Consider the following 24,996-nt stretch of genomic DNA (forward strand, 5'->3'; position numbering starts at 1 on the left):
AACTAAAGATCTGGGAGTGTAGGATATGAGATAAAATCACATAAATGGACAGCAAGAAAAGAAACATTAAAAACTCAACGACAGGCTTACAAAAACATCCAGTGATCTGGATTCTGTAATCTATTTCTCTCCAAGGCTGAAAAATTCAAACCAGTATCACCCAAAGAAAGAAAAAAGAAAAAACAACATCTGCCAGGTTAACACATATTCTGGAGAAAGAAGGAAGCTGCTCTAAGAATGGAAGATAAAAATATAGAAACAAAGATTGACACCTCACACTGGAATGACAAACTTTCAAAAAAAGGTACAAACTTCCCTATCCTGGAATCAAAGAAGCAGGAAAAGTGAGCCTGACAACAAAGCAGAGAGGAATGAAAGGCTTCTAAGTGATATAAAAATAAAGAGAAAAAGAAAACAAAATAAGAAACTTAAAGTATCTCTCGGTAAAAAGAAAAAAATTGTGGCTAAGAATCTCATATATACCCTTCATTCCAAATGGCTGCAGGCAAAAAGCAACCTGGAGTATGCGCTTAGGATCTGAACTTCTGGGAGGCAATGTAGAATTAATAAAAAACACAGGATCTGGAGTCAGGCAGATCAGAATTCAAGCACTTATTCTACCAGTTACTATCTGTGAGACTATGAAAGTGTTACTATCTCTAAACCCCATCTCATCTGTAAAATGAAATAATAATAGTACCTACGGTTGAAATATTACTTTGAGAAATAAATGGGATAACTTACGCATAGAAGAAACATTCAATAAGTATTAGTTAATAATATTACTCTAGGAGTATCTTGGGGGGGTACTAATGAACCATAAAGTAAATAAGATTAAGCAATAGCAATTATAAATCAAGAGCTAGCCACGAGGATTCTATCTGCATTGCCAGTAGAATATTAACTACTGGCAATGCAGACAGAATATTTTCCAATATTTTGATTAACAGTTTTACATTTTTCATTTTCCCTCCCCATCTCTGCTGTATGCATTCCTCTGAAACCTGAACTTTAAATTCCTCTATACAGCACCTTGCTCTACAATCTCAGCCAGAAATGCTTGTTCCCATCATGAAATAAGTGATAGAAACTTGTGGAATAATAAGCCAAGATAATTTAGAGATCACAGAATGTCAAAGAGTGGGCAAAGTAACCTAGAGATTAGAGAACAAAGCCTCCAATCTAAAGATGAAAAACTAAGGTCTACTGAAGTTAAAGACTTGTCCAAATTCACACAAATAGTTAACAGCGGAACTAAAACCAGAGCTCAGATCTCCTGATGTCCAATCCAGCAGTTTTTCTACCATACCTTACCTGTAAAATTAAAATAATAGTACCTACCTCTCACTGATATAAAGTACTCAGAACAGCGACTGGCAAATAGTAAAGAGTCAATAAATGTTAGCTACTGGTAGTGGTGATAACAGTAGTTGCTGCTATTATTATTCACATTTTATTCTACGAACATTGGCTATTATTATACCATGCTATCATCCTATTTGCCTCAATTAAGTCTCCACTGAGTAGCTTTATTTTGTTCAAATTCCCAAAGCAGCCAGTCACATACATTTTCAAAGATAATGTAAAAGTACATTCCAAATTGGAATATAACTGACACAGCAGATGCTCCCTGTTGAGAACCATCTTTAACTTCTGTTTCCTTCCCCCAGTGCCACTAACTGAGACTTTAGGAGAGTCTCAGTAATATAACATGAACACACTAAGTAGGTACTTATTACTGTTATAAAAATAAACAAGAATTTATAATTACACATGTGTACAAGGCTATCCTAGAGTAAAATCTTATACACACAGCAAGTATGATAAAATTTCTGTCCTCTAGAAACCTGTACTCCAATTAGGAAGTTCAAACACAAGAAAGAGCTGGAAAAGAGCTCTGGGTGCTGCAATGGCTCAGAAAAAGGTAGAGGACAACATGGGCTGCAGCCTTAAGAGGTAGAGAAGGAAGAACTTCAGCTAAGACTTAAAGAAAGTTAAGATCTAAATAGGCTGGAAAGAATTTGGTGCCCAGCCATCAAAGGCATCATGAGTAAGAATTATTCATTGAAGTAGAGTATAAAAATCTTTCTCAAATTTAAAATCTGAAAAAGCGGGGCTGCTGTTTTCTTTGCAATTTGTTATATTTTACATATTCTTGGTAGTGAGGTAAAAAGTGCCTCTATTGTTGCTGCTTAGGCTGGTTATTGCAGTGGTTCTCCACTGAGAACACAAAAAGTGACCATTAGATTTGACCAGATCATCAAGTAACTTTAGAAAGAAACCTCTTGGTGGAATGGTGATGACAGAAGTCCACTTGTATAAGAGAACAGATGGTGGCAGATTTAAAAACAGCATGGGAGGCTCTGAGGAATCTGGTTATGGAAATCTGGTTAAGAAATGTCAGACCCTCATTACCTCACCTCATTCCAAAAGCTTCCTAGCTGGCCTCCTAGGCTCTGATTTCTCACCACTCCTCCCTGCTAATCACCTCCAGAGTACATGTATATACTCCAAGAGAAATGCCAGCAATGTTTTCATGTCACTGTGCCCAAAAACTTTAAATGGTTCCCCTTCTCATATTATACTAAATCTGAATGCCTCATTTCAACTACTTTAGCTTCATTAACCTTTTATTAATTCTTCTCTATTAATTCCTAGAGCAATTATAACCTCAGTTTGGCTTTACCATGCTGTTTCACATGTATAACTGGAACATAAGCTTTCTACCCTCACTCCCTTTTCCCCCACCTCCCCACTGAGGATAGTGACCACACACTAGTACTTCAGATGCTACCCAACACCATGCCAGGTACACATTATCTGAAAAATAACACAGTATTTGGATAAGGAATGAGTCTTCCTTTCTGGAATGCCTTTTCCTTCCCACTCTGCCTAGCTGGCTTCTACTTTTTCATCAAGACTCAGACCAAACACCTCCCCCTCCAGAAAGCCTGATCAATCCACTCTTCCCATCCTCCATCTCCTAAATTGAACTAGATCCTACCCCCATTGACTATAAATACTTCTATCACAGAACTTACACAGTATTAAATTACCTTTATCTACCTCTCTCCCATGAGGCCATGAGCTCCTTAGAAGAAGGAACTTTCTTATTCTTTTCTGTTCTCACAATGCCTAGGAGCACAGTAGGTAAAGGGTCAATAAATGGTGGTTAAATGATTGAAACAGTGACTAGCCAATGAAGGTGTGGGTGTGCTGCTCCCCAAGCAAACAAGACCAAACACATTTAAAAGCTAAAAGGAAGAGGTGAAAGAGGACTCAATAGTATGAGGTAAGGATAACCACAGGATAGAAGTCCTTTATGAACTGGAAAAAAGTATGACTCAGCAAAGACTGACAAGTTAGTACTACACAGGAACAGAGAGTTCTACTGGAAAAGTAGAGAAAAATGGGAAGATGGAAGCCAAAGATAAGAAGATAATGTTACTTGTGGGATAAACCAAGGCATGAAAAAATTATGTCTGAAGTTCTTAAATCTATGATGGTATCTATTGCTTAAAAGAATAAGCAATTTTTTCTGCATACAATGAAAAGGTAAAGAGCATCCAGATATAACAACTCCATACTAATTTATGACATAAGAGGAGGGAGGGGGTTCTGACCTCACTTAATTCTGCCACTGATACAATCCCAAATATGCATTTTAGCTACTTTAGCACATTGCTTGGCTTCCCTCTGTAACTTCCCTAACAACTGAGGAGTAGCCAAGGCTTACACAGAAAGTTTTCAACAGGATAAAAAGGTGGGAAATGGGTAGAGATATTGTTGGCTTTCCTAAATGGAGGTAAGATGAAGACATCAAGGAAAATAAAGTAAGAATAATGAGGGTAATGATGATGTGACCTAGATATTCCTGAATCCTCTCCCTCCTTTCCTAGCACTTGGCATTTTGTCTTAACACTTGGCATGTGAAAAACTGAGCAACTGAGAACTCAAAAGAAATCTTTGTAATTACCACAGCAGTAATTCTGATCGCACACATCTCAGGGGGGTCAAAAAATACATATATTTAAACATAAGATACATATATAAAAAACATAATTCCTGTTACTGCATCTCAGCACCCTCGGCAGCCAGAAGCAAGGTCTATGGTAGAGACCACTAACTGCCACTTCATATCTGTTTTGGCCTTCTTCCTTAGGAATACAACCCCAATTTTATTCTGGATGGTATTATGCCTTTTGCCCTTCCTGCTCTCTGGAATGTGGATACAATAGCTATTGCTCCAACAGTCATCTTGGACCATAAGGTGACCTTTGAGAATGGAAGCCATACACTGAGGACATGGGAGCAGAGAGAAGAGATCTGGGTCCCTGATTTTTTTGGTGAAGCAATTGTGAAGCTGCCACCCCAGCCCTGAACTGCCTACCTTCCAGACTTTTTATGTGTTTAACTACTATAAAAAGATCTCTACCAGCAGGTGAATGCAATTCCTAACAAACATGGAATGTGGGACATGGAAGTGAGGTGATACAAGTAACAGGACCTAAAATAAGACACTCTCTTAGAGGAGTTGATGAGGTAAACATTAAGATCTAATACTGCAGGATGGAAAGCTGGTTACATTTATTAAAGAGTGACAAAGGATTTGGTCAAACTGTCACCTACTGTAACTGGAAAACAAACCATATGCCAACTGAGGCTATAGAGCAACGAGAGAAATACTATAGGAAAAATTGAGAATATTGGCATGTGTTGGCTCCTTCTAGCCGCTTAAAACAAAGTCCTAAAAGGGAAATAAACTTCAATTACCGTTGCAAGCAGAGAAAATGCAGGTTTGCTAAGGGAGGTACTCCCTGCCTATGGCCTGCAATTCAAGCTAAAATTCCTATAATTTAAAGCCCTACATGGTTGAAAAAAAACCACCAAGTGCTTCTGAAGTAGCAAACTGAAGTAACTGAGTGATAGCTGCAAAACTACAGCCTTGGCAGTAGAGAAGACTGGTGCCTTGCCACACAAAAGCAATGTTGTGAGGGTGTTGACTTTCCACCCAAGACTATCACTTCAAATGGCCCCACCCAGAGCCATCATTCCCTCAGGAGCTAAAAGAGGTGAATGAACTTGGATGGAGGAAAATATATTCTTTATTTCCACTAACTTGTAACTAACACTTAGCATTTCCTTTAATTACAAAAGCAGACAACAAATCACAGCAGCATTAACAGTACCTGTGACTTTGCCATCAATAAAAATCACAAATATATTCATATGTGACAAATGCTGCAGAATCTCAACTTTTTAAACTCATCGACTACTTCAAATTTATGACAGTGTATTAGATTTGCCACTAGATTTTTTATTTAATGTGTTAAGTCAAAGGCATATATATTACTATGTTTTAAAGTTAATATTTTGCTAACCATATTTCAATATAATTAATTAGTTTCTTCTGTAATCCTAAGTATTTTATTTTATGAATTTTGAGACCTTATTCTGAGAAGGGTCCACAAGTTTCACCAGACTTTGAAGGGGTTCCATGGCACCAAAAGGTTAGAAATCCCTGGGGTAAGTAGAGCACACAGGGCAGAGTTTTCATATTAAAAAATTCTGCCTAGGCATGTCCTTTGGCTCAAAGCAGCAAAAAGTCCAGAAACTAAGCTTTTTAAGATAACTGTAAAGGGGCAGAGGGGTGTCTAGACTGCAAAAGCCTCTTAAGTTTCCAAAATAATACCCAAGCTAATCAACAAGAAGTGAGCTATAAAGCCTATGCATTTCCCAGATAGGGCATCTTCACCAATACCCACCGCAGATGTGGCCATGGAGGATACCGGACAAGGTGAGACCTTTCAGAGGGCACAGGGGACAATGGACGGCCCATCAAAGAGCAGAATCAAGGAACTTATTATACTTTCATGGAGTCTCTGCCACTGCTACCCAGGAGGATTTTATAATCGATATGGCCTAGTGACTATTTTGTGTTTCCCATTATCCTGTTTTCTGAATAAAAGATTTTATTGCTATTATCCTATTCCTTCACCACTATAAACCAAAAAGCCACTCTGGGATCTAATGAAAGTGAATGCACCCAGAGAGCTTAGAATTTCGGCTGGATATAATAACTGGATGAAACTCTGGGTTGTTTCCCTTGGGAAAAGGGCAAGTAAGTTCTATTTATAGGAAGAACAGTACATGTGGATATTCAGGTACCCAAGGCTGATTGTGGCAGAAACCTAACAAGAAAGAAAATAATCTACTACAGATTGACCTTACATTTTGGAAGCATGTGATATAAAAAAACAATTTTTTTAATTTATAAATGAAGCAATAATTTAAGCTAGTTCCAAGCAAAAGCAGCTGCTGTTATTTTTCAAAATTAGTTATCATACACCAGCAAAGCCAAAGTTTCTACTCTTAGTTCAATTTCAGGAAAATAACAGTCAATGTCCTACATTAGAAAAGATATGGTGATTAAGAACACAGGCTCTGGAGCAAGACTGCCTGGATTGGAATCTAAGCTCTTCCACTTTTAGCTATGTGACCTTAAACAAGTAAATTAGCCTCTCTATACCTCAGTTTCCTCATGTGTAAGGTGAGGATAAAAACAGTACCCACCCCAAAGGATTGTTGTGAGGATTAAATGAGTTATATATACAAAGCACTAAGAAGAGTTTCTAACACACAGTAAATAAGCATTCAATAAATGTTAGCTATTATTCCTATCAAATTCATACTCTTCAGAATTTTCTAAATTTTAAATGACTGTCACTCTTATTCAGTGATTTTAGACTTACATGCCCTAAATCACACAATAATCATTTATCAACCTCAATGGAAATGAGCCCCCATTCAATTATTTACTCTAAAGAAAAGATCCAGAAAAGACTGTGCTTTTAAATTTTGTTTGTAGATTGCATATGAAAATTGAACATACACTTTTCCCACAGAAATAAGATTCTATGATGATGATTCCTGAAGCAGCCCACAAAATCCTACCTATTCTATAAAGGAGTTCTATAAATCAAAGTTCTAAGAGTATAAAAGCCCCAGTTGGATATTCTGCAGCAGAGAGACAGAAGTGTAACAAGGAAAATAAAGAAATAAGTTTTTCCATTTTCCTGGTGTAGGACCAGCTTGTTCCTGATAAAATTTCAATACACATAGCTTATATGTGGCATACTTCTAAGTACCTTCTTCTATACCTTGGCTCTCCCATCTCACACTGCCATAAGCCTCCAAGATTGGCCCCCAAAGTTGGTATTATAAACTCCAAAATTAATTACTTGCTCTTCTCCTCCAGGAAAAACTCTAACCTTTTCAAAGCAGTTGATCTCTGCTCTATTTAGGAAGAAAGTGGACAGCATCAAACTAATCACCACTAAGGTATGAATAACTGAGCCTTTAAATTTCCTATGAGCAATGATCTTTTTAAAGGACAAGCCCAAAAAATCCTCATTGGTTTGAAGTGAAAATATAGGTAGAAGAATCATAATTTAGGATAGAGAATGCAATTCACAAATAGAAGTTCACATTTCAAAACTCTTGACTTTCACAACTTTTGTTTCACCCCTAAGATTCCAAGAATATTCACAATATAGCTTATGCAAAAACTTGAGGGATTTAGTGAGACAACTGTCATTTGTAAACAGAACTGTGGTTTCAGAGCTATTTATCATAAAATCAGAGATGAAAAAGAACCTCACTATGTCATTTTTAAAAGCCCTGCTATTACCTATTTTGGAAACCAACAATATTCTTTATCTCCAAGGGAAGAAAAGTTCACCAAATGTATACAGTAATTCATTTTGTTTAAAATAATAATAAATTTTAACAGACTAATCTATGTATCTCCCTTGCTACAGAGAAGAAAATTTCTTTAAATTCTATCCTGGAAAGTGAGAACTGGTCAGAGTTCTCTTCACAACGATGCTTCACATATTTTACAATATTAACACCATTTAGGTTCCTTCTCAAAAGTTTGAAGTCCAGAACTCCAACAGGATCTGATTTAAGAACCATAATATAGTTACTGCTCTTCTCTAGATTCTCTCCAAATTACTCTATTACTCAAATATATAATCTTAGATTCATAAAACTGTATTCTAAATTCATACAAGCCATACTCATAGTTAGAACTCCGTTCAGGCTAAAACTTAGGGATCATATGGTCAAAAGACATCTTTATGCCATAAATGTAATTCTTATCTTAAAAATATTTTACTCTACAATTTAGGGAGGAAAAATAAATATTTTTGGACATTAACCACTGAACTACATTCTGTCATCAAGTAAGTACCGTATTTTGCATTTAATCTCACTCTATCTATTGGAATCTCTATGTCTCTTGAGTAGCTGGAAAGCTTAATAAACAAGAGTCCCTTTGATACAAGAACACTCAAAGCCATCTTTGCAGATATTATTTAAAAACCCAGACAGAATCTGCTATTAATACTTCTTATACTTAGTTTTTAAAAATATGTGTAGAGCCCATGAGCCACAACTACTGAAGTCCGCGTGCCTAGAGCCTGTGCTCCGCAACAAGAGAAGCCACCGCAATGAGAAGCCCTTGCACCACATCGAAGGGTAGCCCCCACTCGCCGCAACTAGAGAAAGCCTGTGCGCGGCAACAAAGACCCAATGCAGCCAAAAATAAAACAAATTAAAAAAAAAAAAAGAAAAAGATGTTTAAAGAAAAAGCCTCAAATTGATAAATACTGACAGCCAAGAGGCAGAATTTAGTGCATGGGCACTGGAGCAAGACCTCTGTATGAATCCCAGCTCCGTCCCTTATTCATTGCACGTCCTTGAGTTGCTGAACTTTTTTACCTCTGTTTCCTCATTTGTGAAATGAAAATAATCATAACACCAACCTCACAGAGTTGTTAGGGGAAATTTAATTAATATACCATAAAATGCTTAAATGATGCCTGGTCTTATATATTAGTAAGAACACCATAAAGCTAGTTATCCAAGTCAATATTTAGTCTCATAAGTAACTTTTATAAAATGTCCTTAAGTCAGTGACTAGTCACTGGTACTCTTCAATACCTTATGCTCAGAAATGGAAGCCCAATAAGTCAGCTTAAAGATTAAATTACATTTGGGATGCTCTAGACCAGCACTGTCCAACAGAACCTTCTACAACAATGGAAATGTTTGTGTGTTATCCAATATGACAGTCAGTAGCCACGTGCAGCTAACCAAGCACTTAAAAAATGTGGCTAGTGTGACTGAGGAACTGATTTTTTTTAAATTTAGATTTAAATAGCCACATGAGGCTAGCGGCTACCATATGAGACAGTAAGCCTTAGAAGATAAGACAAAAAGTTCAAAATACATTTTAGAAAAAGTCTCTGTAATGGTCAAAATTAAGACGGTTTCTCATTACTCTTCATTTAACTGGAACATGTCAGAACTAAACATGCAAATTAATAGATTTTATCAATTATAAAAAAAGTTTGATAAATATAACAATGATGAACTACGGCATGATAATGAAAGTTATTTCTGCCACTGCGTGGGACTGACTTAGAAGCATAACTATATTAATTATAAATATGATAAAAATGTAGTATTACATGTCAGCAACATCCTTAGCCTGAGGTCAGTTGCAAACCTGAATGCTACTGGTAGATACTCTAGAATCTAAGAATTTAGATTATCATACTAGAGATTATCAAACTAAATGAATTAAGCCAGACAGAAAGGCAAATATCATTTGATATCACTTATATGTAGAATCTTAAAAAATCAAACAAAACGTATTTAACAAAACAGAAACAGACTCACAGACATAGAAAACAAACTTATGGTTACCTGAGGGGGGAAGGGGAGGGATAAATTAGGAACCTGGGATTAACAGATACACACTACCATATGTAAAACAGATAAACAACAAGGTCCTACTGTAGAGCACAGGGAACTATATTCAATATCTTGTAATAACCTATAATGGAAAAAAATCTGAAAAATATACATATATATGTGTATGTATAACTGAATCACTTTGCTGTACACCAGAAACTAACAACACTGTAAATCAACAATACTTCAATAAAAAAAAATTTGTTTTAATTTTTAAAAATAAGAATTTAGGGTAAAGGGGAAATAGAAGGGGAAAAAGAAATCCTCTTCTACCCCATGTTCTTGAGCTGAGAGCAAAGGATACAAACATGTCCTTTTTTTTTTCTTTTTTAAGTCTTTTTCATTGAATTTGTTACAATACTGTTTCTCTTTTTTATGTTTTGCGTTTTTTGGCCCCAAGGCAAGTGGGGTCTTAGCTCCCCAACCAGGGATGAACCCAAACCCCCTGCACTGGAAGGCGAAGTCTTAACCACTGGACTGCCAGGGGAGTCCCCAAATATGTCCTCTTTTATTCTAAAAACAATTATCCCTTTTGCTTTCTACTATAGGAAAATGCAAACAAGGAAAAAATATGCCAGATGCTTTATGTAATCAATATATAGTTTATCCCATGAATCCTAACAGGCCAGGGAGGTAAACATTAACATCCCTATTACAGCAAAATCAGGAAAAGTGAAGTAACTTACCCATGATCATATGAATAATACGCGGCAGAGGTCTGAACCTGTATCTACCCAATTCTAAGACTAAATACCAGAGCTGCCTTAACAATAACAAGTCTGCTACTAGAAACAAGACAGCAAGAAGCCTTAAAATAAATCTACCCTCCTCTGGTCATTCTAAATAGCAGGTTATCAATATCAAATGGAGGGAAATGAGAAAACACACGGACAGGAAATTCACTTGGGACACAACACACAATCTTCTCTGGTGCTAAAAATCCCTGTGTGTTCCTCAACATATCCTAAACAAACAGACTGGATCAATAATAAAAGGTATCTTTAAGGGAGAAGCGTAACAAAAAGGAAAAGATAAGTGTGAACAAGAAAGAAAGAAAAAGATAACAAAAGGAAGAGGTCTCAGGTAGAAGATCAGAAACTACTTAAAGTACTACTGATAATTCAGCATCCTAGGCCGAATACACATGTGAACCATAAAATCAATCCTCATAAATGTTAGGCAATTCAGAAATGCAGAAAGGGCCCCATTTTAACAAGTCCAAAGAAATATCAAATTTTATTTTGCTTTAATCAAACCAAATTATAACAGTCTAATGCTAAAATATGTGAAAGAAATATGTTATATACATATATGTGTTTACCTGTCTACATAAAGCAAATGTTCAAGGAAAGCTTTTGCTTTTTTGGTAAGCTTTTGCTACTACTGAGTCTATACCTGGAAATAAAATGCAGGTAACCTCAGGATTCAAATCCATCTTATATAAACTCAGTAACCGGATTCTGCTCAATTTTTAAGATTCTATTGTCTGACAGAAACTGTATCCATCATTATCTGAACTCTCACTCTTGCCTTCCAAAACTCAGGAATTAAATAGATGTAGATGACCCAGTATTCACTATCCAGACTTACTATCCAAACTCAGGATATGAATGCAGTAGATTCGGATTGCAAGGAATACTTGCAAATCTTATATAAATTTTTAATATAATTTCACGTGATTTACAAAATTAGCATTTTTAGCAACATGCAAGTATCCTACTAAAATCACATAAACACTGGCTGCAAAACAGATCTGAGAAAACTTTTTTTTTTTAATATTTTTATTTATTTGGCTGCGCTGGGTCTTAGTTGCAGCACGCGGGATCTTTGTTGTGGCATGCATGTGGGATCTAGTTCCCTGACCAGGGATTGAACCTAGGCCCCCTGCATTGGGAGCGCAGAGTCTTAACCACTGGACCGCCAGGGAAGTCCCAAGAAAACACTTTTTAATACCATATTTCTTAGCAATTTGCTGGAACAAGTTATTAAGTTATTGCTCCTCAATTCCAAACCCGCATCCCTTCTTCCCAATCTGCCTTAATGACACTGGAACTGGGACTCTGCAAACCACATTTCTGCTTTGCCAGCTGATTTCCTATAAGGCTCTGCCAAGAGGGAGCACTAAAGATGGACTGCAAGCCTGGAGAAGAAAAAAGATACTTGGGCCTTCCTGTCTATTCTTTGGACTTCATAAGAGCATTACCCCAGCAAAGGTTTCTTCACCCCTGCAGAAGGTCCCCCTCACAGTAGTAAGCGAATAAAGTTTGCAGTTTTTCTAACACTTATGGAACTAGCTTAATCATACCCCACTCAAAGACCCCAGCACCAGCCAGCACCCTTCCCCAGAGTTCTGAGTTTCAAATCTATGGGATTTCTATTCTGAGCTCGACACAAGCACTAGCATGTAGTACCTTCTCCTCGGAGATCTGAATTTTGTTTCCACAGGACCCTTCCTCTAAGTCTCTAGGTTTTCCCTTTGGTCCCCAAGCACTTAGGTCTCACAGCTGCTTCTAGAAGTGCCTATCTCCATGATAACTTCAAGTTTTATTTTTATCCTTTCTGTTACCTAGTTAACAACTTTAAATCTAGTTAATGATTCTATTAAAGTCTCTGTTCAAATAACTGGTGTGGTTTCTGCCTCCTGATAGAACCCTGACTGATAAAAGAAAACAGTCTCATTATACTGTAATAGTATATGATGTTATTATAATAACGTTTGTTAAAATGCAATTCTACCCATACTAGCAATTAAAGAAGAACAAAATGATAATTAAGAGCAATTTGATTAAAATTAAGAGTATACTTAGCTATCACTACAAAATCTTTTGCAACCATTCTTTTAAAGAAAATTTGGGGGGGGTGCCTTTTTCTAACACACATAGCATCTACTGGAATAAAATTACATGATAAGATGACATTAACAAGGGCTATCTCTGTCTTCCCAAATTTTCTACAATAAGTGGTTTAACATTACTTTTTTTTTTTTTTTTTTTTTTTTTTTTGCGGTACGCGGGCCTCTCACTGTCGTGGCCTCTCCCGTTGCGGAGCACAGGCTTCAGACGCGCAGGCTCAGCGGCCATGGCTCACGGGCCTAGCTGCTCCGCAGCATGTGGGATCTTCCCCGACCGGGGCACGAACCCATGTCCCCTGCATCGGCAGGCGGACTCTCAACCACTGCACCACCAGGGAAGCCCTAAGATTACTTTTTAATCATAAAAATACAGTAAGTAAATTTTTAAAAATAATTTTAACGTGTTCAGATTAAACAAGGATCCAATATAATCTATAGAAAACAATATTTAACTTGTTTACCCTAAATATTTAAAGGGCAGAGGAAGAGATTTAATTCATTTACTAAGTACCCTCTCCTACCCAACAAATTTTTAAAATGTCACATACTTTCATTCCACCCCCCATCTTCACTTCACATAAGTCATCTACTCCCACTCCCACCTACGTTTACAACCTCCCACCTGCCTACCCATTTTCTCATTCCTAGACACACGGTCCAGTTCTTCTCCACCAACTCAAATGCTTTCCTGTCTTGAGGCTAGCCACTTTCTAGATATATAGGTAGTATATGCAGGTATATACAAGATATAAAGGTAGTATATACAAAGAGAGTTATGGCAAACAAGCAATGTTTGTCAGCGGATTTGAGATTTCCTGGGCTTCCCTGGTGGCGCAGTGGTTAAGAAACCGCCTGCCAATGCATGAGACACGGGTTTGAGCCCTCATCCGGGAAGATCCCACATGCCACGGAGCAACTAAGCCTGTGTGCCACAACTACTGAGCCTGCGTTCTACAGCCTGTGAACCACAACTACTGAGCCCATGTGCCACAACTACTGAAGCCCACGCGCCTAGAGCTCATGCTCTGCAACGAGAAGCCACCGCAACAAGAAGCCCGCACACCACAAAAAAGAGCAGGACCCGCTCACAGCAACCAGAGAAAGCCCGCATGCAGCAACGAAGACCCAATGCAGCCAAAAATGAATGAATTAATTAATTAAAAAATTTTTTTTAAAAAAGACTTCCTGCTCTACTTCTATTTGGATAGTATAGTTGGGAGGTCGTTTCTGGCTTGAGGAAGACTCTATGGGAAAGTAGACTAAAATTTATTGTGGTTTTAAGTAATCCAGTTTCTCTTTCCTTTACCAAAAAATAGTTATTCTTTTCTTTTCCTTATATCAAACCAAAGCTAGCTTTCAGTTAGAAAAATCAATGACAAACAATGGTCTTCTACCCATACATCTGAGAATGCGAATTCTCTGCTTCACAGAAGGACCATATAGAATATTACAAAAAATGAAAGATTAGGATATAAGGATACTAAGTATCTCAACTAAAATGCCAGAGAGTTTCTCAGTTTATTAACTAAATGCTAAACTTATAGGTATATCCACAAAAATTTGATTCTAGGATATTATACACTAGAATTATAACAGTGAGCAGGTTATAAAATAATTCATGGCATCTCTTTCATCATCTCTTCCAATTATATAATTCTATCAAGCAAAAAAGGTTAGGCATATATCATTCCTAACCCAATGTCATATACAATCTTCACCTAAACATAACTATTCAAATGAAGGGATTTAAAATCCCAGTAAATGACTTTAATATATGACTGTTTTGGCATAACCCACAAATAAAATATCTTTAAGGGACTCTATGATCAGTGGAAGATCAAAGTCTGCAAAAATATCCTGATATGGTCATATCTAAAGTTTTAAATATTCAAAAAAAGGGTAAAATGATTCCTCCAACCATATTAAACAAAAGGACTCTTAAGTGAAATTAGTTCTACAGCAGCTTTGGGGATTAAAGAAGTCTTTTTTTTTAAGTTCTTTTCAAAACTATACAGGTGTCCCTTGTTGGGAGGTGGGGGTGGGGGCACATGGACTCCAACAAGGTAGAAAAGTAATCACTCCACCGACTTCCATTATAAGCTGGAAGATGCATTCTCAGGGAAAGAAATGCCATAAGGACGTGGAGTAAAGCTCTCCTACTGAGGGAAAGGAGAGCCAGCCTTAGTCTCATAAAAATTCAAGTATATAAAAACTAAGAAGGCAACTTTATTTTTCTTTGGTGGCATTCTGAACCACCAGAATTTCTTTCATGCCTAAGGACTCCTTGACTTCACATTCATGGCTCTAATAATTTTGTATCCCTCCTCTCTCTCTTTCCTGCCCTCCAAAGCTGGTCAATTCCACCTCTCTTCATCACTTACTCTGTTCCAGCCACACTGACCTCCGTCATTGCTCCTCCAACCTAACAAGGCAAGTCTCCTGCCCCAGCAGCTCCTGAATTCCCTCTGCCCAGAACGCTTATCTTCTACCTACCCAGATATGGTTCATTCCATCACTCTTTCAGGTCTTCATTCAAATGTCGCCATTTCAGTAAAGCTTTCCCTGGCTACCCTATCTAAAATAACCCTATCTATATTTCCTATTCCCGTTCTCTATTTTATTCTTCATCTTAGCTCTTATCACTGTCACTATCTAACATATACTTCTTACTTTTTTTTATTAATTACCCCGTCACCAAAATGTAAGCCCAATAATTACAGGATTTTTATCTGTTATGTTCACAACTGTAGCCCCAGCATTTAGAATAGCTCCTGACAACATATTAGGTGCTCAATATGCTGAACAAATAAATGATACAGCTAGCTACAACACCACATGTAACTGGTAGGTGCTGCCATCAACAATCCATATTCTAGTCTGAAAGATCCCAATTAACAGATTAGATTTAGGTTATTTTTTCAAACTGTGCACTGGGAACTAGAGTAATCCCTCAGGGGCAACCGCGGGGGTAGAACATGGAAGCCCAAGCAAGCAGAAAAGCCCGGCATTTATCTGCTTTATTCACAGGTTTTCACTTAAGATTTAATTTATAGAAAGGATTTAGCAACTTCAAAAAAATCTAAAACCACTGGGTTGAATACAACTTAGTTTCTATTTTTTTACATTTTACTTATTTATTGTAAATGAGGATAATCTAGGTATCATATTTATATCATCCTTTAAAAAGAGATTTAAATTACCATCTAGTCTTATTTAATAATCTGCTACAAAGGCAATAAAAATTTACTATGTATTTTCTAATTAAAATAAGTAGAAACAAGATTAGTGTTTTTTTAAAAAAGGAATAACAAAGAAGAGTAAAATTGTTATTTCATGTACAAGAACATATGTAAATTCACTAAGTGGAGATTAAGATCCAAATCCCACTACCACAAATATCTCTGTAAGCAAAAATATGTCCCAATCTCACAAAATAGCACTATTTACCAAAACAAACTACAATATTTTATTCTGAACCTTACAGTAAAACTGATTCTAATATGACTTGACCAGCATAACTTTTAAAATGTTACATGTTCTAATAAAAAGAAGAGCACTAACCTTAATGAAGTTACAGATGGACAAGCCTGTCCATACAAACCCATCTGGCCACAAAGAGAATCTGAAAAGTAAAGGAGAGTTAGTTATCAGATGCTCCAAAATAAATTAAACTATAAATCACACTACCATTCTAAAACAGAAATAGAACGCTAAAAGATTCACCATTATTTGAACACATACCCACAAAATTTTAAAATGCTGTTAAGCAATAAGACAGATTACGCTGAGGAAGACTGACATACGAGGAAGCACAAGAAAAATAGGCACACTATAACTGTAACATCCAAAAAAGCTAAAAACTCATAAAATTTAACAAACCGTTATTACGCGTAGTTACAGATAGAGAGTGTCCGAACTGTTTAGTAGAATCCTAAGGATTCCAGAGAGGTGCCTAAAGGCTGCCAAAGAGCTGAGCATGCAGGTTCCCATCCCCACATAATTGTCTCCCACCCCATCTACCCTTCAATCAAAGCAGTGCTATCTTTGTTGGTTTTGCATAATGGACTTCACTAAAACTTCATTTGAAGAACAGTTCCACTGCTTAAAAAAAAAAAAAAAGTTAAGAATAGCATTGAACAGAAGGAGCTTTGTTCAAATTCTAGCTGGGACACTAAGAGACCTTGAAGAATTTATATAACCTCAGTGAACCTCCATTTCTTCATCTGTAACTTGGGGATAATACCACCTGTAACTTTATTTATTCATCAGGGATAAACTGCAGGTTTGTTATTAGAATTAAACAAATCACTAAACAAATGTGAAACTGTCTATTAGCACTACTACCTGGCACAAGGATGATCCACAAATGTCTACAGGTAACATGAATGAGAGAAGCTGGAATGGGTATAAATATGCATACACAGCACAAATGGAGACTGTGTGCCTGCAACTAAAGAAAACAGGTTCACTCTGAAAAGATCAGCTGCTATTCCCAGTTCTAGCCAATTGTTGCTAAGCAGGATTGAAAGCCCAGTACTGTTAAGAACTTCTAATTTTTCAAGAGAAGCAAGATACCCAAAATTTTATCTGAAATCTCCTGATTTTTATTTTCTAAATACTATGTGGGCCAAACAAACCACTGGATGTTGTCCCAAGTTTACAACTTTTAACTTAGCGGCTGACTGAATTCCCTGCATCTTACTGTCCCGTGCATGCACTGAAGAGAGATGGACGCTTCTATTTCTGCTAGAACAACAGAATAGATAGCTTGATCAACATGCCCACTGGAAATAACAAACACTGGATAAATTATTTAAATCTTTACATATTAATCAATAACCTGAAAGAAAATAAAGTATGATCAAGGCTAAAAACTGAGTGAAAGAGGGAAACTAGAGATGTATGCAGAGTACTGAAACCAGCTTTCATTCACCTTCAGGGCATTTTGCCAAACCCTATGAATTTCAGCTTGCAATTCCAAGGCCTATTAGGGCTCAAGGTACAAGAGGCAAAGTCCAGGTGTTACCCAAGAGAACTACAAGGGAAACTTAACCTTGGCACTGAGTGCTGGTAAGGGACTGGGGGGCTATGAGAGCAGTTCAACAGTATCTCCTCAGACACTCACAACCAGAAGCTGACCCTCACCTATATTATGGTTTAAAAAGCTTCATACTTAGAATTTTGTTTAGGATAGTCCTAGAATGGTAATGTCTCCCACCCAACCTTGACAGAAGGAAATGAAAATCCTCTCTGGGGAATCTGCCTTTGATCTAGGCCTGGGAGAATTCTCAAGGATAAGGTCCCAAAATAAATAAATTCACAATCAAAAATCACAAAACCAGAAGGAAACAAGCCACTCAAGAGTAGGATACCGCTGAAACATCAGCTGGCCGACTCAAAACCTCAAAGACCTCAGATACGGGAATTACTAGTCACTTTTCTCTAATGTTTTTTACTTTATGGGTGACTTACCTACTCTTGTATTTCAAACGCCTATAATGCAGATGAATCTCAAATCTACATCTCTATCAGGGATCAAACTCCTGATCTCCGAACATAAATATCTAACATTCCCTCCCAGAAATCCCAAATTTACTATGTCTCAAACTGAATTCATTATCTTTTTTTAATGTATTTCCTATCTTGATAAAACGGCACAGTCCTTTATCTAAGAATGGCTTTCTTTTCCTTTGTTAGAGCAGGACACTTCTTTTCAATTCTTGATTTCTATGAGGAATGACTTCTCTAAACATCCCTGGGCTCCCAGCCCACTCCTCACCAAGTGCGTAGAGCTAACTCCAGGACTCTACATCCAGTATTCTACAAGGTAGTTACCTGGGTATGACTGCTCTGTTGACTCTAACAACCTAGACATCAGGTAAGCTGTCCAAATTGGGTGGGCAGGGACAAGAGAATGTGGAGAGTCAGCCAGGCCATTTGTCTCTTAAACCTAAATCACATTCTACAACATTCTACAATATCAGCTTTATCAAAAACAAAGGTAAATTCTTACAAAAGATACCATAGGACCCAGCAATTCTACTCTTAGGGGTACGTGTGTGTGTGTGTGTATTTTTATGTATAAAAAATTTAAATATATGTATATATACATATATATATACATATACATATATATATATATATATATATATATATATCCTCTTGGGAATACATATATATGCACATATATGTATCCCCAAGAGAACGTAAAACATATGTTCACATAAAAACTTGCATACAGCTTCCTTTTCCAGTAAGCAGCCTGAGGTGACCTCTAAAAATGGTTCGCTATTCATTTGACCCAGAAAACCCCACAAAATCATGCAAGTCAGGAGGTTCAAATCTTCGTGTTCACTTTAAGAACACTCATGAAACTGCCCAGGCCATTAAGGGTATGCATATCCGAAAATCCACCAAGTATCTGAAACATGTCACTTTAAAGAAGCAATGTGTGGCATTCCACCATTACAATGGTGGAGTTGGTACGTGAGCCCAGGCCAAACAGCGGGGCTGGACACAGGGTTGGTGGCCCAGAAAGAGTGCTGAATTTTTACTGCACATACTCAAAAATGCAGAGAGTAATGCTGAACTTAAGGGCTTAGATGTAGATTCTCTAGTCACTGAGCACATCCAGGTGAACAAAGCCCCCAGGATGCAGCACAGAACTTAGAGAGCTCATGGTGGGATCAACCCATACGTGAGCTCTCCCTGCCACATTGAGACGGTCCTTACTGAATAAGAACAGATTGTTCCTAAACCAGAAGAGGAGGTTGCCCCAAAGAAAAAGATATCCCAGAAAAAACTGAAGAAACAAAAACTTATGGCCCGGGAATAAATGCCACAAAAAATAAATGCCAATAAAAATAAATTAAAAAAAAGAAAAACACATGCAAAAAACATGCATACAAATGTTCATAGCAGCATTATTTATAAAGCTAAAAGTGGATATAAACCAAATGTCCATCAACTGATGAACAGATAAACAAAATATGACGTATCTGTACAATATCCATATAATATACAGTGGAACATTATTCGGCCATACAAAAGGAATGACGTACTGTTACATGCCACAATATGAATGAACTTTGAGAGCCTTATGCTTAGTGAAAGAAGTCAGACACAAAAGACCACATATTGTATGACTCCATTTATACAAATTCAGAATGGGGCAAATCCTAGAGATGGAAGGTAGATAGCAGTTGCCAGGAGATAGGGGGATGGGAGGAGGAACCTGCTAACAGGTTTCTTTTGGGATTGATGAAAATGTTCTGGAATTAGATAGTGTTGATAGTTGCACGACCTTCTGAATAAAAACCTTTTGTATACAACCACCAAATTTTACACTTTAAAATGGTGAAGTTTTACTACCAACTCCAGCTCCTAAATGTCTTTCTAATCTACTGTGGCCTCAATGCCTCAGTTCCAGTTTTCTCCACTTTTAATTTAGATTACTGTGCCTCAATGGTGTCTTGAACACCAGTCTGGTTAACGGGAAGAACAAATATACCAATCATCTTCTCCCTACCCAGGTGGATGCCCAGCAACATGTAACTCTCACAAAAGAAGGCTATGATTCACAGTGAAATCAGGAAAATCTCAGTGTCCTCCAAATCACAAACTCACATTTCTGAAGCCAACTATGTTGAACAATTATATTAATTTGTTCAATTACATCCAAAATTTATACAGTTTAAGTTGGTGCCAACAGCACCTAGTAGCATTTTCTGCAAATCCTTTGAAAATCAACATACAAGAAACTTTGCATAGCATGACACCACCAGAGGACAGGGAGTAAAAACCAGTCATTCACTCACTGATGGTATGCTACAAGAGAAACTACTGCAGTACATCCCATCACCAACAGAAAGAATATGGAATTCCTTTTAATATAAGCAGTCTTCGTGTGTACATTAAAATGAGTTACAAACTATTCACATTTAGGAAGCAGATGTTTAACTAACAGGTATATAACAATACATTATCTGGGAGGAGGAGGTGAAATGGGACTAAGAATTTTGAAAAAGCTCCCAAGTAATTCTTATGAGCCCTTCTCTCCTCTCTCCCACCACACAGATATGCTTTATAGTTTACAAAGAACTTGCAACATTCATGACCTTGCATCAAGAACCCAAATGAGAATCTCAATTGTGACCATGGGAATACTGTTAAAAGGAAAAATTCATGCCTCAGTTACTGTGACAGTAGCTTGAATGAAAGCAACACCATATCAGATAAAAGTAAGAATTAGGTCTTTCCTGGTGGCGCAGTGGTTGAGAGTCCACCTGCCGATACAGGGGACGCGGGTTCGTGCCCCGGTCCGGGAAGATCCCACATGCAGCGGAGCGGCTGGGCCCGTGAGCCATGGCCGCTGAGCCTGCGCGTCCGGAGCCTGTGCTCAGCAACGGGAGAGGCCACAACAGTGAGAGGCCCGCGTACCACAAAAAAAAAAAAAAAAAAGTAAGAATTAAAACTTTGTTGAAAATGAATACTATAAGCACTAGAGGTCAAGAGATTATTCCTTCTTTTTCTAACTTCGGAATTCAGCTCTTTCAAAAGACTTGAAAGTAAAAATTCACTAGCACCCATGAAGGAACAACCCCACTGAATCAGGTTCCTTGACTGAACACTGTGAATTGTTATACCATTAGTCACAGGTAACCATTAAAGCAGTCATGGAAATAACCCGTGTCTTAATCAGCTTAAACAGGAAAAATCTGTCAGAGGAAGGCATAAAGGGAAAAGAATCCTGCTGAGTGAGTAGCAATCAAGCTGTCCACTGCAGCTTCACTAGTTAAACCTGAAGGGAGTGATGCAGCTATAGCTAGAAAGTGAGAACTCAGAGTCACATGCTCTCAGAAAGCAAAAAATCATGTGAGAATGATCAATTCACCATGGTAATGTTAGAGGGAGAAGAGAGGCCAAAACTTAAATTTGGAGAACTCTAACAGATTTAGAGAAGACGAACCAGTTAAAAAAAAAAAAAACTTGAGAAAACTGTACTGGAGGTTGCAGCAAGTGATTTAATGGATAGAAAGGCAATAGTGCTACACACAGATTAAGATGGACATAAACTGAAAAGATAATACTGGCTTTTAATAGGAGATCATTATTACTATAGAGGGTGGATCTTGGGGACTAGTGAAAGCAAAAATTAGACTGCAAGGGTGTTAAGAATAAGGAGAGAGAGTGAGGTAAAAGTTTAGCCACAAACTACATAAAATGAAAATAAACAGAAAGCACAAAAAGGTCAAACAGAGCATAGAGGAACAGATTAAGAAATCAGGAAAGGTGAAGAATATGTTAGAAAGCTCATCACAGTATATCCCCATTATCCTGTTTTATTCTTCATAGCTCGTCATCATCTGATATGATTTGATATGACTTTTGTTTCACTATCTGTTTCTCTCCCACTAGAATGCAGATAAAAGTTTCTGTTTCATTCTCTGTTATATCCCCAAATCCTGGTATACAGTCTGCAGTCATATTTGTTCAATGAACGAATAAACCAGGTTCCTCAAGAGTTGGAAAAAGAGAATAAACGTAAAATAAGAACAACTAAGATCTAACTGAAAAACTCACCAGATTTTTTTAATGTAGTCTTTGTATCCATTACTTCTCTCTGCCTCCAAGCAAGTAATTTCAGACAAATTCAGTTAGAAAAGCAAGTTAGGTATCCAGAATATATAAAGGACCCTTACAACTCAATAATAAAAAGACAACCCAACTTATAAATGGGCAAAGATTTGGAGACACAGCACAGAGGAAGAGCATTTGACTGCAAAAAAAAAAAAAAGGGCAGAGATTTGAATACACATTTCTACAAAGAAGATATTAAAATGTCCAATAAGATATGAAAAGATGTTCAACATCATTAGTTATTAGGGAAATGCAAATCGAAATAACGAGATACCACTTCACACCAGCTAGGATGGCTATAATCAAAACGACAGATAATAACAAAGGTTGCAAAGATGTGAAGAAATTGAAGCCCTCATACATTGATAGTGAAAAACGTAAAACAGTGCAGCCACTTTGGAAAACAGTTTGGCAGTTTGTCAAAAAGTTAAACATAGAGTAATCATATGACACAGCCATTCCACTCCCAGGGAATATACCCAAGAAACGAAAACATACCTCCACAGAAAAATCTGTACACGAATGTTCACAGCAGCAAAAAATCATAATCGCAAAATAGTGGAAACAATCCAAATGCCCAGTAACTTGACGAATGGATAAATAAGATGTTATAACCATACAGCAGACTATTATTTGGCAATAAAAAGGAATGGTACGTGCTACAACATATATGACCCTTGAAAACATGCTAAGTGAAAGAAGTCAGTAACAAAACTACACATTACATGATTCCATTTATATCAAATGTCCAAAACAAATTTATATTAATAGTTAGATTATGGATTAGTAGTTAGATTAGTAGTTTCATAGGGCTGGGGAGGCAGGTAAAGTGGATTGACTGCTAAGGAGTGTGGGGTTTCATTTAGAGGGAGAGGAAAACATTCTATAATTAGACTGCAGCAATGATTACACACCACTATGAATATGTTAAAAAAAAAAAAATTGGGGCTTCCCTGCTGGCACAGTGGTTAAGAATCCGCCTGCCAATGCAGGGGACATGGGTTCGAGCCCTGGTCCAGGAAGATTCCACATGCTGCGGAGCAGCTGGGCCCGTGCACCACAACTACTGAGCCTGTGCTCTAGAGCCCGTGCTCTGCAACAAGAGAAGCCACCACAATGAGAAGCCTGTGCACCGCAACGAAGAATAGCCCCCACGTTCAGCAACAAAGACCCAACGCAGCCAAAACTAAATAAAAATAAAATAAATTTATAAAAAAACAAAACCATTGAATTTTACACTTTAAACAGTGAATTATATGGTATGTGAATTTTATCTCAATAAAGCTGGGGGGGGTTCCTTTGGTTTTTTTAAAAGAGCAAGTTTAAGAACCATCACACACAAAATGTTCTCTTGTTCTGTAAGCTGCTGCTTCACTAGTGCCATATGAGCCCCCCCCGCACCCCACAAAATGGAAAAGGGGAGAGTAAAAGTAATGACTTCACCAGAAAGCAACTCTACTATAGCAATTATTTTGAAATCTATAACCCCTTGAACCATTAGTGGTTCAAGAAAGTCTGTTTTCTGGTGGGCTCCACCATTTCCAAACCATACTGTTTATTAATTAAACATGTTTAATGAAGATACACTTATGTATACACCTCTATATACCCTGAAAAAATTCTATAGGAAACCACTCTTAACACTATAAATCAACTACTCAGGTTATACCCCTCTCCTCCTAAAAACAACACTAGGGCCAGGTGTTGTTATTCTCTTATAACAGAAGATGAAAAAAAGCAAGCCAACCAACAATCAGCTTCAGCTTTATAAGACTGTTCCTATAGGAGTAGGAGGTGTAAGGCTGAACTGTCTCTTTACCCTCCATAGTTTAGGACTGCTGTCAATAAAACAGGTGGTAAATGTGAGTGAGGGGAGCTTCTTGGCCAAACATCACAGAGCTGTAACTTCTTCCAAACCCCAAACCTTACTTCCTGAAATTTATGTAAGCAGATCACAGCCCACCCTCTTCAAACCAAATCATAACCCAAGCAAATAACACAGGATTCTATTTCTGGGTCTGTCATTAACTCACTGGATAATCCTGAAACTTCAGTCTCTCTACTTTGCTCAATAACTTAACCACAATTTCCAGTCTCAAAATCAAATCACGTGGTCTAATAAAGAACATCTCCCCAACTTGTAGGTGTACTTTTATGGAAAATCTAACAAAGGTGTATGAAGTTAAATCACATTATATGTTTAAATCATCTTTAATGAATATACATGAAGTATGAAAAATTCAAAAGACTGTTTACTCCAAAAATGTTGAACTCTTTCATTTTAAAGTTTTAAAGGTATTCACTAAACAGAGAAAGAATAAGTTTCCAGAGGGCTGAAGGGTTCTGAGGCTTTAAATTTAAGCTCAGTTATATTTAGAAAACCAAAATGCCACCTCTCTGGATCCCATATCTTTATCTTGGGCATTTGATGCATGTGCTTTGCCTGGTATAATTCAAAGCAAGAGATCCTACCATATCTCTGAAATGTAAATTGAACATATCAGGGATTTCCCTGGTAGCGCAGTGGTTAAGAATCCACCTGCCAATGCAGGCAACATGGGTTCGATCCCTGGTCCGGGAAGATCCCACATGCCGCGGAGCAACTAAGCCCATGCACCACAACTACTGAGTCTGCACTCTAGAGCCCGTGAGCCACAACTACTGAAGGCTGTGCGCCTAGAGCC

This window comes from Phocoena phocoena, chromosome 1 (genome assembly GCF_963924675.1).
Source record: "Phocoena phocoena chromosome 1, mPhoPho1.1, whole genome shotgun sequence".
NCBI classification, from domain to species: domain Eukaryota; kingdom Metazoa; phylum Chordata; class Mammalia; order Artiodactyla; family Phocoenidae; genus Phocoena; species Phocoena phocoena.